The sequence below is a fragment of the Nuphar pumila genome, chromosome 17 (genome assembly GCF_984573655.1).
Source record: "Nuphar pumila chromosome 17, dmNupPumi1.hap1.1, whole genome shotgun sequence".
NCBI classification, from domain to species: Eukaryota; Viridiplantae; Streptophyta; class Magnoliopsida; order Nymphaeales; family Nymphaeaceae; genus Nuphar; species Nuphar pumila.
The window spans coordinates 29,064,967-29,081,515 of NC_143265.1; positions in this window are offsets into that span (position 1 = coordinate 29,064,967).

Below are 16,549 nucleotides of genomic sequence, written 5' to 3' on the forward strand. Positions count from 1 at the left end.
TCGTTGTATTGCTCTCCCTCCTGAAAAGAAAATCACACATGAGATTTCTGATGTATGTGGTCAACAACGGCTGAATAAGTTCACCCATCTTAAATGATAATAGTAAACAACGAAAAGGAATGTTTGTTGTTCATAAATCGCAATATAACTCGTCCTCATTGAATAAAAATTGCAAAACACATATGTGATTTATGCGATCAACAAAGGCCTGTAATCGACATTCGGAAATGATAACGGTCAGCATCAATAAGAAATGATTGATGTTCAACAATCGTTGTATTTCTCTCTGTAAACACCCCAAATTTTCATTCACATTCTTGACATTGCCCTTAATCGGCACATTTCAGTTCTCCAGAAGCAATGAAGGGCAAAATAGTCATTTTTAAAGATTGAACCTGGCAGAAAGTCCTAAATTTCACTCTTGAGCCTCAAAATTTCTATATTTAGGTTTAGAGACATCTTCAAATGGCAAAATTTCAAAATCCTCATTTTGGACAAAGAGTTAGAATTTCCAAGTCCGAGCTCAGAGTGACATTTCACTAAAACATGTCTTTGCATCGCATTGCATGAACACTTTGCATCATTTCATTGCATAGCATGTCAGTTTGAGATCCAGAACTCCTGATTTGCAAAATTGTCCATCCAGATTTGATGTTTAAACTTTTTCAAATTGATTTTTAAAACCCTGAGTATTCAAAATTACCAAATTTTCCCATTTTACCCCAGAACTTTGAATTACAAAATTTTTCTCAAGCAAAAAATCTGGATATCTGGATATCTGGATATTTATTTTAAAGAGTTTATCTCAGAACTGTTTGCAAAAGATTTTAAATCTCTTTACAAAATTTTTTACTTTTATCTATATTTTGCCTTGAAAAACCAATTTTTCCAAATTTTTGAAAAACAAACAATGTTTTATCTCGTATTTTCAAATAAATGGAGCAGGACCCGCCTTTGAACTAGCATCATACTCAGACTCCCAGAGGGGCTTCGGAAGGTGGAGCTCTCTTCCACCTCCAACGACTGCTTCAATCCACCAGAGGATGCCACACACACATCAGCCGTAGCATAAATCCAGCCAACTGCTGTCCGTCATCCTTCTTCAGCTCCAGCCGCAGGGGAGCCATCTCCAGCCATCTTTTCAGCCCCTGCCGCACATTCACCTCCACTTCAGTCCAGCCAGCAGGAGGGCTAGCGTGAAGACCATCTTCTTCAGCACACCAGCCAGCAGAGGTCCAACAGTTGCTGCCGTTTCATCCTTCTCTAGCCTAGCTGTGGCAGAGGACATCCAACGGGATCCTGCTGCCCATACTTCAGTCCATCAGCAGAGATTCCTTGGTGCAGAAAACGCAGCAGGGTCATTTGGTCCATCTTTCTTCAATCCATCAGGGTTGTTGCCTTTTCTTCTTCAGCCCAGCAAGATCCATTCCACATTTCCTTCAGCCTGGTCGATTGAGACCCAACTAGTTTGTTGCTCTTTCTTGCTGCCTATCTTCCTTTCTTCCAGCCCCTATCGAATCAAAGTATTGATAACATGATATATAGAACTTATCAATGATACAATTTTATAAAATGTTGGAGACATCCCATTTGATTTTCTATTCGTATATGACGTTTCAGTTATCATAAACTCTTCTTTGATCTTACTTTCTTCAGTTTTTTTTTTTTGTTTGATCTGGGCATAACCCAACCCTTCTGCATTTAACGCCTAATAGCCTCCTCTTTAGGCTGGCGTTGTGCTCCATTTCACCCACACTTCAATAGCCCACTGTAGTGTTTCTATTTGTTTCCAGATCTTATGTAACGTCATACTCCATGAAAAGCATAAAGAAATGCCCTGTTAGACATGCCACACCCTTATTCTTGCAACATTACCTTCTCATACATTATGGGGATATTATTACAGCCCATTTTACTGTTTCATGTTGCTAATTTGTGTTTCTTAAAATCTCTTTTCTGTAGTAAGTTAGTTTAGATATCAATCCCTGTATCATTTTTATGCTAAATGCTATATATCATATGTCATTCTGCCTATACACAGTTCACATTTTTTTTTTTTACAGCATGTACTCTGTAGTCATTTTCTATATTTGTGTTGGTTCATTATCCTATTATGTTGTAAGTTTTCTGCACATAGTATGTAAATGCTTCCTGTCAAGTAGTGATTGGACGCTCACCAGCATCCTCAATTTACTCAGCTCATGTCTATGAGAGAAAGTGGGGCGCCAAATTGGATCTGCTGCAGTTATCATGATTTCACTTTGGTCATCGGCTGGGGTATTTGGATGGATTTGCTGATTGATCCATTTGTTACATAGGGTTTGAGTGATCCATGTCTGCAAATAAATCTTCACATCCATCTTAGAACTCCTCTTACCATAATATACTTGCACTTCCCCTTTGTGCATATATATATAGTCATTTTTTTTCTTGCACATGACAATATAGCTATATTCCCTCTTATTAACTCAGCATCTCATAGTTATAGCCATTCTTTATTGTCATTTGGCATCCCTTTTGCTGTGTATAAAAATTCATTCTTCTGCAGGTATGCAGTCTTAAAAATCGACTATGTTCATGAACGGATATATCCATATCCGTTCATGATCTTTATGCCAACTTTTGCACGCTTCTTTATTGATATATAGAGAAGCTCCATACCCGATTTTATTAAGAAATATGTTGTAATTTGGTAACTGCGGCTGTATAAAATTGCCTACAGAAAATGTATATACATATATTTTCTGGTTTTACCCATTATGTGGAATTTCCATTAAACATATATGTCTTCTCATTATATGTATATATGTATCTATATATATGTATGTTATTGTATATCTACCTATATGTATACGTGTATATGTATATATGGATATATATGTATATATATATATATGTATATATATACTTATATATATATATCCCTTCATGAGTATTTGCTATTACATGTATTTTTCTTTTCTCTTACTCTTGTAAATACATCATCACTTGATTTATGAAATTTTGTTTAGCTTGATGGTAAAATTCTTGTTTTATGAAGTTATGGCTGGAACTTCATCATTTGATGCTACGATTTCTGTTTTATGAAGCTATGGCTGGAATATCACCCTTGGTTTTAAGAAATTTTGCTTAGCATAGTGCCAAATTCTTGTTTGCTATATCACCCCATTTGCAGCACCAATTATACATATTATTTCATCATTTTCCATGACATTTTCACCTATTCACCAAGCTTTTCATCTCCTTTTCATGATATCTTTGAAATAGCCCATGATGCTTCCACAACCCATTTCCTGCACATATTCATTTTCTGCTGCAAGTGTGCAGTCTTGATATTTGGCCGTATTCATGAACGGATATCTCTATATCCAATCGTGATCTCCCAACCATCTTTGGCGTGCTTCATTATGGATATATAGGGAGGATACATACCCATTTTTACTGAAAATTGCATTATAATTTGAAAAGTATGGTTGTGTGAAATCACCTACAGAAACTGTATATACCTGTAATTTCTGGTTTCACCTATTATATGTAATTTCCATTAGTATGTACATATTTTCTTATTATATGTATATATATATCTATATATATATGTATATCTATATATATTTATCTATATGTATACGTATATATGTATATATATATATATGTATATATACATAGACATATACTTTTATATATATATATATATATATATATCTTCATGTGCACTTATTTCCATATATGAGCATCCATATATCTAATTTTTCATATAAATACCTATCCATTGTTACATATCATTTAGCATCAATTTTAGCATTTTGATATATATATATATATCTTCGTTGTATATATTATGTATATATATCCATTTCCTTGGTTTCCTTGTACTAATGCTCATTTTTGCAGGAAGATCTGGAGCAGGCTGATTCTTTTTCATTATGTATTTTATTTCATTTATTTTGACTTATGTCAGAGATGTAATAATCAAATTTGGAATAAGATTTACTTTTACTGTTTAGATTAGGTTGCATCTCATATAGTTTGATTTCAGTAATATCCTGATTCTATGATGCATATATCTCAATTTTTCAAACTCACCGTGGATGAACACGAATGGCACGTACACCAACTCTTAGAGAGTTGATGAACTCGGTGGAGTCCATATTTACGGCCCTAGTCGGAATATGGACGAGACCCAGATCCATCATCTCTCTACCAGTCACATTGAGCCTACACTCTTAGGCTATCTTGAAAATGCACCTCATATTTCCAATGTTTTCAAAATATTGTGAATTAACTCAAATAAACCCTGAATATATTCATGGCCACAGTCAGAATATATGAAGGATTTACTTTGGCTTAATCCACATTTTTCCAATAAAATTTTCAGAAATCTTTTCAAAAGTGCATTCATTCATTCACATCATCTACATCATTTGTTTTTCTCATGATTTTCTCAAAAGATTTTCACTTCATGGAATCGATTTTCTCAAAAAACTATGATGATATTCGAAGTTGGATTTTCTAAATCAAAGTTTTTCTATGATTTTCCTTAAAATATTATTTTCTTAAGATTCTTTTCAAAGGAATTTCTCATTTTTCTCAAGAATCCAAGTTGATTTTCAGATATTTCAAAAAAACCAGATTCTCAGGATTTCAATTTCCTAAGTTTTGAATTTACTTCTCCAATGAATCTTTCCTATAAATTTTCTATCCGTTTCTTAAGAAAATTCTCAAAATCCAAGTTTTCCTGATAAGTGTTTTTCTTTTCAAATGATCATCTTTTCACAAGAATTCCTTCATTTTCCCGAGATTCTTATTTTTCATAGTTTTCTAAGTCTTTCTAAGCTTTCTCAAGATTTTTCTAAGATTCTCATTCCTTCATGATTTTCCAGATGTTTATAAACTTTCTCAAGATTTTCTTGAGATTCTCATTTCTTCAGGGTTTTCTAAGTTTTTATAAACTTTCTCAAGATTTCCTCGCGATTCTCACTTCTTCAAGATTTTCCAACTCTTTATAAACTTTCTTGAGATTTCAAACCTTCTTCGTCTGAGTTTTCCTGAGAGATTGAGTTCCATCTTTTTCCTGAGAAACGCTTTTCAACTTCAAATATTTTCTAAGCATACATCATGTTTTCCAATCCATATTTTATCAAATCTCATAGCACATGCCTGAATTCTCTGTGCATTTAGGATAGAACATAATTTCGATAATTTTACTAAGTCAAGCACAATTTTGGTCCTTGGTTCGATTACCTCTGTTAGAGGCGGCAGGAACGGTCGAACCTCGTACCGACAGGTCGAGCCCCATCCCATGGATTTTCCCGCAATTTTCAAAACGGAGGCGAGTATTTCAAAACAATTTCTAAAATCCGGTCAAGTTTGAATCGCGAAAGCATTTTCCTTCTTTCTCTTCCGCAAGGGAGGGAAGACGGGAAAAATTTTGCGATGATAACACTCTTTCTCCTTAAAAGAAAATCGCAAAATAGATTTGTGATGTTTGCGGTCAACAATGGGTCAACAAGTTCTCCACTCTTAAATGGTAAAAGTCAACAGCGATAAGAAAAGTTTGTTGCTCAAAAATTGTTGTTGATGATCATCTGTAAATTCAAATCGCCCAATAGGTTCACGGCCAACAACGACTTGTAATATTCGCCCTTCGAAAATGACATCATCGATAAGAAAATTTTGATGTTCCTAAATCGCCGTATTTCTCAACCTCCACGAATGAAAATCGCAAGATAGATTTGTGATGTACGCGGTCAACAATGGCTGGCCAAGTTCGCCAGTCTTAAACGATAATAGTCAACAACGATAAGGAACGTATGTTGTTCATCAATCGGTCGTTTCCTTGTCGTCATTGATTGCAAATCACAAAACTCATCTGCGATGTATGCGGTCAACAAAAGCATATAATCGACGATCGGAAACGATGAAAGTCTATATCGATAAGAAATGTTTGACGTTCAGAAATCACTGTATTGCTCTCCCTCTTTGAATGAAACTCATAAAATAGATTTGCGATATATGCGGACAACAATGGCTGCCCAAGTTCGCCCTTAAATATACGATATGGAATGTTTGTTGTTTAGAAATCACAATTTTCCTCGTCGTCAATGAATAAAAATCGCAGAACTCATATGTGATTCATGGGGCCAAAAATGACTATTATGGCTCAACCTCCGTGAATGCGATGTATGTTGTCAACAATGGTTGAACACGTTCGCCCGTCTTAAATGATAATAGTCAGCAGCGATAAGGAACGTTTATTGTTCAAAAATTGCAATATTACTCATTGTCATTAAATGAAAATCACAAAACACATATGCGATTTATGCAGTCAACAATTGCTTTTTTGCTGCTCAGAAATCGCTCATTTACTGATCTACCGTAACTGCAAATCGCAAAATAGTTTTGTGATTCATGCGGTGAAGAAAGGCTTGTAATATTCACCCTTTAAAACACATTCAGTTACCAAGAGTATTTAGTTACAATACATAATGACCAATGGTATGGCTTAGATACAATACATTAACATCATCATCAACAACATCAACAGACGTCTATATAGTGATGTGCTTCGAAACAGACATCATCAACATTATCGTCATTAGCATCAGCAGCACTTTCAGTTTACTCAGTGGTCTTTGCTAGTAACTATGAACGATAGAAGTCAAATAAATTTACCAATGATTAATGTTCAACAATCACTATATTGCTCTCCCTCCTTGAAAGAAAATCACACATGAGATTTCCGATGTATGCGGTCAACAACGGCTGAACAAGTTCGCCTGTCTTAAATGATAATAGTAAACAACAAAAAGGAATGTTTGTTGTTCATAAATCACAATATAACTCGTCGTCATTGAATGAAAATCACAAAACACATATGTGATTTATGCGGTCAACAAAGGCCTGTAATCGACGTTCAGAAATGATAACGGTCAGCATCGATAAGAAATGATTGATGTTCAACGATCATTGTATTTATCTTCCTCCTTGAAAGAAAATCAAAAAATAGATTTGTGATGTATGGTCAACAATGGGTGAACAAGTTCGTTCGTCTTAAATGATAAAAGTCAACAGCGATAAGAAAAGTTTGCTGCTCAGAAATCGTTGTTGATGATCATCTGTAAATTCAAATCACCCAATAGGTTCGCGGCCAACAATGGCTTGTAATATTTGCCCTTCGAAAATGACATCATCGATAAGAAAATTTTGATGTTCCCAAATAGCCATATTTTTTAACCTCTGTGAATGAAAATCACAAGATAGATTTGCGATGTACGCGGTCAACAATGGCTGGCCAAGTTCTCCAGTCTTAAATGATAATAGTCAACAACGATAAGGAACGTATGTTGTCCATCAATCGACCCTTTCCTCGTTGTCATTGATTGCAAATCGCAAAACTCATTTGTGATGTATGTGGTTAACAAAAGCATATAATCGACGTTCGGAAACGATGAAAGTCAATATCGATAAGAAATGTTTGATGTTCAGAAATCACTGTATTGCTCTCCCTCCTTGAATGAAAATCGTAAATGTAATTTGAATTGTATGCGATAAACAAAGGTTAGTAATGTTTGCCCGTCTTAAAAGATAAAAGTCCACATTGATAAAAAAGGTTTGCATGTTAGGAAATCGCTCCTTTGCTCATCCTCCGTACATGCAAATCGCAAAATAGATTAGCGATTCATGCAGCCAATAATGGTTGGTAATATTCGCCCTTCGTAAATGATATAAGTCAACATCGATTTGCAATGTATGTGGTCAACAATGGCTGAACAATTTTACCCATTTTAAATGATAATAGTCTACAACGATAAGGAACGTTTGTTGTTAAAAAATCGCAATTCTCCTTATCGTCATTGAATGCAAATCGGAAAACACATATGCGATTTATTCGCTTAATAAAGGCTTGTTTGATGCTCTGAAATCGCTCTTCTACTGATATACCGTAAGTACAAATCACGAAATAGGTTTGCGATTCATGCAGTCAAAAAAGGCTTGTATTATTCGACAATCGTAAATGATATAAGTCAATATCGATAAGAAAATTTTTTATGTTCGAAAATTGCTGCAAAGGCTTTTTTGTAAGAGATCATGATTTCATTGCATTCAGGTATATGTAAGAGACAATGTTTTGTTTTTCATAAAGGTTGCTCTATCGCGATACATTACAATGACATTCATTTACAGGAGTATTTAGTTACAATACATAATGACCAATGGTTTGGCTTAGATATACATTATCATCATCAACAACAAAGAAAACTGACATCATCAACAACATCAACCCACGTCTATATAGTGATGTGCTTCGAAACAGATATCATCAACATTATCATCATTATCAGTAGCAACAACAGCACCATCAGTTTACTCAGTGGCCTATGCTAGTAACTGGGAACGATAGAAGGCAAATCTATCTACCAATGGAGGTCCTTACTGTTTAATTTTTTTTTTACATGATGCATATTGGCAACAAATAAAGGTATGGATCCCTCAAGACTAGCATTATTTGTCATGAAGTACATCAAAGTTTAGGCAGATAGGATGCAGCCCCCAAAACTGAAAAGTATGGTATGCGAATGATTAAGAGTATGACAGTAGGAATAGAACAAACAGAAGGTCATCAACACCCACCTGCCTATCATGCAGAACATCTGTGCTTTTTTCGGTATGGCCACAAAGATTGAGGATGATTATGGTCATTATATATTGCATAAGCTTCGATATACTTCACAACAAATACGCCATAGTTGTATGTGTCATGAATATATCGATGTATCCACAGATGATAACCACTACAATCATCATCAAAGATTATACAGACCTTTCAGCACAGCATGAAACAAATACGAAATCATCATCAAACACCATCCATCAAGCAAATGTTAAAGGAACAAAGAAGAACAAAGAAAGAAAAAAACACGGAAGGATAAGTAGGGAAAAGAAGAAGATGAGGTAGTAAGAGAAAATAGAACAAGTTGCTCTGCCGCATTAAAGAAAGAGGAAAAGATGTTAAATAGATTAGGGATTTAGAACTGGACAACGGTTTGGGTCGGGTCAATCTCCCACCTAACTATTGTTATAATACGCAGTCGAAACGATGTTTTTTTATTTATTTAAAACACAATCAATTAATTTGCATGCAGTTTTTGAAAAAGGGCAGTATGTGAAACGATGTTTCCTTTATATATGACTGACATGTCGAATCAGTTCGGCACGCTGTCCATTAGCATTTTTTAGAACGACAAGTCTGTGAAAAGAGCATAGCTTCGTCGCAAAGGGGACATCAATATCTACGTAGTAGACGACGAGGGCAATACATCCAGGGATGGCATCGAAAAATATGATGATAGATAGATAGTCAGCGTTGATGAAGAAGAAGACCACTAGATCTACAGAACCAGCAATAGCGATTAAGGCATATATTTTTTGAACCTCGTGGCCGGTTTAGGCAACATTTGCCTTTTTATGTCATATATTCGATTTGTGTTGTGTACTGTAGAAAATAATTACAATGTCGAATACTGAATACTTTGCTCATGTCAATGGAACATCTACAAAAAAGGGTGGGCGACAACGCTCTAAAGAGTTTGAAGAGAACATCAATCAAATACAAGATGAATTTGCAGAAGGGAACACTATCAGTAATTTTGTACGTATGTAACCACTATCATTTTCAATGTCATCGATTTGTATGTTAACAAGTTTGTAAATTTTTGCTAGCAGACAATATCTAATTTTATCAATTATATTCAAAGCAACGCAATAAGCAATATCATACACATTGTCACCCCTTATTTCATGGTATATCTGTTCTGCTATTGTTTTATTTGCTTTTATGATTTACTCATGTTTCTTGGTGGTTAAACCTTACTATTTCGTTTAACAGACATACGTCCGGCGAAAGCCATACACCAGTGGGTTCGTAGATGAACTACTATGTTGGAATAACGATGATCACTGCGAAGACTTTTGGAAGAGTGAAAAGGTAAGTGAACAATCCACTTGTCCAAGGTTTAGGCCTAACATCCCCATCACGATATATCTATCGATTTATAAAATATTGTATCCATTCGCAGATTTTTCTTCCAACACTCTCGCAAACTCCTGAACATTGGGTCTTATATGAGATGAAATTATGGGAAAAATAACTGTGGTGCTACAACTCATTGGACTTTCACAGTGGTGTACATCGTGACGCTATGCATTTGGTAAGCTTCTGTCCATAGGTGTATTGTATCTTTTTGCAATGGACCGGATTTTACTATATTCTTCATTTATCACAGGCAGGATTCCTAAATGACATTTTGGGTGTCGACATTGGCGAGTGGATGTTGCTTTGTGCTGATGATGCTCATTTACAAAGTAATGGGGTCGATTGTAGCATATTCATAATGAAGTATATTGAAGCAATATACAATGGATGAGAACCTTGTTTGGACCTTGTATGATCTTTGTATCCGTTGTTATTGGGGAATCCATTTATATATTGGTTTTATATTACATTTTTTATTGCAGAAAGATATACTGAAATTCCGCAACGAACTATGCAGAAATTTAACTGAGTTTAAAAAGTCAGAAGACATAAATAATCATCCAACAAGACTACTTACAAGGAAACGAATGGCACGATCCAGCCAGGATTAATATGATGTAAATAGATTTCTAACAGATTTTGGAGACTGTCTACACCAATTTTCGTAGGCAAATTTTGTAAGACTGTATACAAATTATGTAAATCTCTCTCGGTTGAAATAAAATTTGAACTTTACTAAACACGCTTGTAAATCGTTGTATTGCTTCATCTACGAAAACTAAATCGGTACGAAAAATAGATTTGTGTTGTATGCGGTGAACCAAGGCTAGTAATGTTGCTCTTTCATAAATAAAAATACTACACCACGATAAGAGTTGTTTGTTGTTCTGAAATCTTTGTATAACTCACACTCCGTGAAAAAAAATCGCGGAAATCGATTTGTTATTTATGCAGTCAACAAAGGCATGTAATGTTCGCCCTTATGAAATGACTAAATAATTATCGATAAGAAAGGTTTGTTCCTCAGAAATCGCTGTATTGCTGAACCTACGTGAATGAAAATCGTAAAATATATATCTGATTTATGTTATAGACAAGGCAATGTTATGTTCGCCCATCGTGAATGAAAATAGTGCAGAGATAGAAGAGATGTTTGCCGCTTAGAAATCGTTCTATTGCTCAACCTCTATGAATTAAAATCACAAATAGCGAAGCAAGTTATGCAGTCTGAACAATGTCTCATTTTGTGTGATGGAATTAGTTGGGGGAGTGACGCGACCCGACCCATTGTTGAGGTGTAAATCCCTAATCTAGACCTAAGGCGATTTGTTGGGACGAGCCTGAACGAAGTTATGGATTTTCCTATCTCAATTTCATGAATGACATATAAAAGACCAAAAAAGATTTCTATAATCAAACCCACACGAGATGTGCTATCATGATTTGAACACCTATGTCTCATCGCTTTGATTAGTTTTGTATACAGCTATATGAATTGACATTTATTAATTTCATTAATGCGGAGTGTATTTTATTTGAGATTTGCTCGCTGTTTTTGAAAACTGGCATAATTATTTGAAAACTGGCATAGGGTGATAGGACGTTTCATTTATATAGGAATGACACATCACACACATTAAAGATGTGTTTCATTTTGCTTCGTGAATAAGGAACCGACAAATCGACAATTCCTACATAAACGACGTGTTCGTGAATCGATCGTATAACCGGCTTCGTCGCAATTAAAGTATTCATCTTGACTTATTTCAGATGTCTGCAAACATCTCTTATCGATGTGGACTGTTGACAATAACCCTTCTCACCTCTCGCTCCTTGACTTACGGGTTCTTATATCAACCAAACAGTTACAGGAAATATATTTGCATATCAAGTTGGTTATGGAAATTGTTTATCGTACTGATCTTTCCAATTTGGTCGTATGGTGTGTATTATAAATATTATATCCCTGGTTGATTCAATACAATAAAAATATAACGAGAGTGTTTGTCGTGGATGTAGGTCTAATATGATCGAACCACCTTAATTTTTTCTTGTGACAAATCGTGTTCGTGGTCCATCCGGTACACTGTATATCGTTACACAGTGATACCTGGAAATTGCTTCCTGCCTTTAAATCGCTATACGGTGGTAGTTCATAAATCTCTACTTGCTTCGAGGTGGTAGGTCATAAATCGATACTCACTTCATTGTGGTAGTTCAAAAATCGCCCATCGCTTCATGGTGGTAGATCATAAATCGCTACTCGCTTCGTGGCAGTAGTTCATAAATTGCTACATGGATTACTATCGTTTATGAAGGGTGAACATTACAAGCCTCTGTTGACTGCAAACATCGCATACTATTTTGCGATTTTCAGTCATGGCGGTTGAGCAACAAAACAATTTCTGAACAATAAACAATTGTTGAACATCAGTCGGTTTGTAGGTTCGATTCATGAACACGTCTTTAATGATGGATAAGTTGGTTTGTAGGTTCCTTGTTCACGAAGCAAAGCGAACAACACCATCTGGAAGATGAGTGACTTGTCATTCATAATTAAAGGAAATGCTGTTTCACCCTCCACCATTTTTCAAATATTTATGCCAGATTTCATGTCAGTAGCAGTCAAATCATGTTAGCACTTCTTGTCTGGATTTTATATGAAAACTCTTTTTAGTCTTTTATATGTTATTGTGTAAATCGTGATAGGCAAATAAAAAGCATTGAGCTAGGCTCATCAAAACATGTCTTCATAGGACAAATTGTTGCATCTTTATCGATTTGCAATTATTTTATGATATATTGTTAAAATAGACAAATCCCATCACAGAGTTCATCCTCAGCTAAACATGCTTTGCTTTCAGAGTGTTGCACATTATATATAGATCTCATAAATCGTCAACCGGAATACAGGTCTCATGTGTCATATCGATTGAGCGGGATCTGAAATGATGTATCTTATTTAAATGAACGACACATATTTCTAATAACATATCCAAATCGACAGCATTTATGACCGCATAAATCGCATAGGCGATTTGCGATTTGTATTTAATGACGACGAGGAATATTGCGATTTCGGAACAACAAATGTTCCTTATCGTTGTTGACTACTATAATTTAAGACTGGAGAAATTGTTCAGCTAATGTTGACCGCATACAGCATAATTCTCTTTTGCGATTTTCATTCTCGGAGGTTGAGCAATACAACGATTTGCGAGCATCAAAATCTTCTTATCGTTGTTGACTTTTATTGTTTACGAAGGCTGAATATTACAAGCCATTGTTGACTGCATGAATCGCAATCCTATTTCACGATTTGCATTTATGGTGGCTTAGCAAAAGAGTGATTTCTGAGCAACAAACCTATCTTATCGCTTTTGAATAGCAGCAAAAGAGCGGTTTATGGTTTAGGTTTTAGGGTTTATGTTTTATGATTTTGGGTTTAGGGTTTATGGTTTCGGATTTATGGTTTATGGTTTGGGTTTTAGGTTTTAGGTTTTAGGGTTTAGGGTTTAGGGTTTAGGGTTTAGGGTTTAGGGTTTAGGTTTTAGGTTTTAGGATTTAGGATTTATGGTTTAGGGTTTAGGGTTTAGGGTTTAGGGTTTAGGGTTTAGGGTTTAGGGTTTAGGCTATAGGGTTTTAGGGTTTTAGGGTTTAGGGTTTATGGTTTCGGATTTATGGTTTATGGTTTGGGTTTTAGGGTTTAGGGTTTAGGTTTTAGTGTTTATGGTTTATGGTTTATGGTTTATGGTTTAGGTTCTAGGGTTTATGGTTTATGGTTTATGGTTTATGGTTTATGGTTTATGGTTTATGGTTTACATTTTACGTTTTATGGTTTATGGTTTAGGCTTTAGGGTTTTAGGGTTTAGAGTTTGTGGTTTCGGATTTATGGTTTATGGTTTGGGTTTTAGGGTTTATGGTTTATGGTTTAGGTTCTAGGGTTTATGTTTTATGGTTTTGGGTTTATGGTTTAAGATTTAAGGTTTATGGTTTAGGGTTTCGGGTTTAGGGTTAAGGCTTGAGGGTTTTAGGGTTTAGGGTTTATGTTTTAAAATTTTGGATTTAGGATTTAGGATTTAGGATTTAGGATTTAGGGTTTAGGGTTTAGGGTTTAGGGTTTAGGGTTTAGGGTTTAGGGTTTAGGGTTTAGGGTTTAGGGTTTAGGGTTTAGGGTTTAGGTTTTAGGTTTTAGGGTTTAGGGTTTCGGATTTGTGGTTTATGGTTTGGGTTTTAGGGTTTAGGGTTTAGGGTTTAGGTTTCGGGGTTAGGTTTAGGGTTTTTGGTTTAGGGTTTATGTTTTAGGATTAGGATTTATGGTTTAGGGTTTTGGGTTTATGGTTTAGGCTTTAGGGTTTTGGGTTTATGGTTTAGACTTTAGGGTTTTAGGGTTTAGGGTTTAGGGTATCGAATTTATGGTTTAGGCTTTAGGGTTTTAGGGTTTAGGGTTTAGGGTTTAGGGTATCAGATTTATGGTTTAGGGTTTAGGGTTTAGGTTTCAGGGCTTAGGTTTTATGGTTTTAAGGTTTAGGGATTGGGGTTTAGGGTTTAGGGTTTATGAATTTAAGGTTTGGGGTTTAGGGTTCAATGTTTAGGGTTTAGTAATATCCTAAATATCTAATGGATCAGGGTTCGCGATTTGTATATATGATTTATGAAGTTACGACGATTGTTGTTGTCCAGGGTCTATGGTGCATAATAGTACTTACATTTTTTGTATAGATTTGTAATATGACAAAGCGATTATGCTCAATTGTCGCATCGATTTGTAGTACATTAAGCGATATGTACATCGATTTGTGTATTTAAATCCTTGCTTTGTTAGTGATTTCTAATAAAATCGATGCATAATATTTGAAGTATGAATCGTTGTAACTCTGTATTATGTGTTTGCTAGTGTCAATAATTAGGATATTTGTCATATAAATCGTGTCAAAACAAATTGATTTTGTTCACAAATAAAAATTTCACTTATCACTGTGGACTATTATAATTTACGAAGGGCGAACATTAAAAGCCCTTTTTGACCGGAAACTTCGCAAATCACTTATTGTGATGTTCATTCCTGGAGGGTGGGCGATACCACGATCCAGTACATCAAACATCTCTTATATTTGTGGATTTTTTTAAAGGGTGAAGATTATAAGGCTTGTTCAGCACATAAATCGCAAATCTGTTATTGCGATTTTCAGTCACGATTTGTGAGAAAGACCACGATTTCTGAACAACAAACATGTTTTATCGTTGTGTACTGTTTCTATTTACAAAAGCAAACATTAATAGCTCTTGTTGACCGTATTCATCATGAATCTCTTTTGCGATTTTCATTCACAAAGTGTGAGCAATACAGCGATGTATAAACATCAAACATTTCTTATCAATGTTGACTTTTATCATTTCGAACATTACAAGCCTTTGTTGATTGCATACATCGCAATCTAATTTTACGATTTTCAATCACGGAGGTTGAGCACACATCTTTTATCAATTAAAATATTTGATTACATGCCTTTGCTGACTGTATAAATTGCATATGTGTTTTGCGATTTGCATTCAATGACGATGACGAAAATTTCGATTTCTGAACAATAAATGTTCTTTATCGTTGTTGACTATTATCATTTAAGGGCGAACATTACCATATTTTTTTACAGCATACATCGCTAATCTATTTTGCATTTTTTAATCCAGGAGGGAGAGCAATGTAGCAATTTCTGAACATCAATCATTTTATATCAATGTTTACTTTTATCATTTCTGAATGTCGATTACATGCATGTGTTGACCGCATAAATCGCATATGCGTTCTGCAATGTTCATTCAATGATGACAGGAATATTGCGATTTCGGAATAACAAATATTCCTTATCGATGTTGATTATTATAATTTAAGATGGGTGAACTTGGTCAGCCATTGTTGAACGCATACATCGCAAACCTCTTTTATTTATTGTTGAGCAATACAGCGATATCTAATGCAATTTTCTTATCAATGTTGACTTTTATTGTTTAGGGTTTAAGGTTTAAGTTTAAGGGTTTCGGATTTATGATTTAGGGTTTAGGGTTTAGGGTTTAGGGTTTAGGGTTTAGAGTTTATATAGGGTTTAGGGTTTATGGTTTCGGATTTATGGTTTAGGGTTTAGGTTTGAGGGTTTAGGGTTTATGGTTTTAAGGTTTAAGGATTGGGGTTTAGGGTTTAGTGTTTAGGGTTTAGTAATATCCTAAATATCTGATGGCTCAGGGTCCGTGATTTGTATATATGATTTATGAAGTTACGACGATTGTTGTTGTCCAGGGTCTGTGGGGCATAATAGTACTTACGTTTATGGTATAGATTTGTAATATGACTAAGCGATTATGCACAATTGTCGTATCGATTTGTGTATTTAAACAAGGCTTGTAATAGTGATTTGACTGATTCATCCTAACTCTTTGATGATTTTTTTATAAGGAAGATGCAATGACATTTTTTAAACATCATTACTGCGAAATGCAATTTATTGGCGCTCGTATATG